This window comes from Etheostoma spectabile, chromosome 6 (genome assembly GCF_008692095.1).
Source record: "Etheostoma spectabile isolate EspeVRDwgs_2016 chromosome 6, UIUC_Espe_1.0, whole genome shotgun sequence".
NCBI classification, from domain to species: Eukaryota; Metazoa; Chordata; class Actinopteri; order Perciformes; family Percidae; genus Etheostoma; species Etheostoma spectabile.
Window position 1 is genome coordinate 26289070 of NC_045738.1, and position 1358 is coordinate 26290427.

A 1358-nucleotide genomic window follows, 5' to 3' on the forward strand; every position below is an offset into this window, starting at 1 on the left:
GGGTTGTGTTTAGCACGTTATGGACATACGCCGCTCTAATTGGACAGGTATTTTCTCACGGTGCCACCATACCGGCGCTTGGTGAATTAATTGATTTTCAGAGTGATGTGTGTCTGCGTATTTATTTCTTTTTGAAGTTAAATTTATGTCAAAGCAAAGTGGGAAGCCAATGGGCTCAATAACCATGTGTCTTAACAACATGACATCATGGCTTTGCGTAAACATACACGCCCACTTTCTTAAGCCAAATGGGGTGTTTTTCTGTATGCATTTTGAGCTATCGGCGTGTATGTTTATGCCCGCTGTAAACAGCGTAGATATACACTTGGATAGCTTGGTGTGTTAAAGAAGAAACTGATGGTTAAGTTTAGGAAACGTGACACACGGGTCTTGATCTTTGGTCTCCTGGGTGAAAGTCCCTTGTTTTACCCATCCACCAACCTGCCTAGGTGGATTTTTGCCTTTTCATACTACTCGCTATAGCGTAATTTCACACTCTATTGCAAGGTAATGTAAGTCAATGGAGGCCCAACAGCATTGTTAAACACGCTAAAAAGTGAGTATGCGTCTTGATAACACGCCAATAACGGCATACGAATTGACGTGTCATGTGTACGCCATTGCATGAGATCAGTCTGGTCTTAAGGTGGCATTAGGGAAACCTGCTGTATGTATTTAATGATCCATGCAGCTTCAACCCTCTGAGGTCTAAGGGCATTTACACACATGGTATAAGGTAAAAGGCATGTGCATAATACTGATCCCCATGTGTTGCTTATCAAAATGTTCGCCTTTTGAAATTCTTCAAATATCTTTTGAAAACAAACCTTAACTTATGATGTGTTGTACAAATAGTTTTGGTGCTTGAAATGATGTCTTAGGTTCAACCTGATCTCCCAGAATTCTGTGAAATGAACACAGCCCCTTAATCTGTGGCAGTTTCACAGAATCGTTTTTGGCTTATTGCAGGTTAGCAAATTTAGATGTAAACATTTTGGACCATGCATGCCACCTCTTGTCCTCTTCACACAGACTGTTTCCAGAAACCACTTCTGATGACAAAATCATCCCTGTTGCCTATGATTCTGCATTCATATGCAGATATGTGTTTATAGGGATAACAGGTGACCAAAAGCATTTTTTCAGCCAATATTATTGTATTATTATGATTAAATGAATAAATTGATTCTTGATCCACTGCATCAATCCTCTTTGATAACCATGCCATGATGAACACAGGGAATGAAAGATCATTTACTTAAAGTCAGACAACAGATACATGGCAACAACGGTGTAGAGGTCAGTACACATGCTTCGTGTAAGTGGTCATGTCTGTGTGTGTGTGTGTGTGTGTGTGT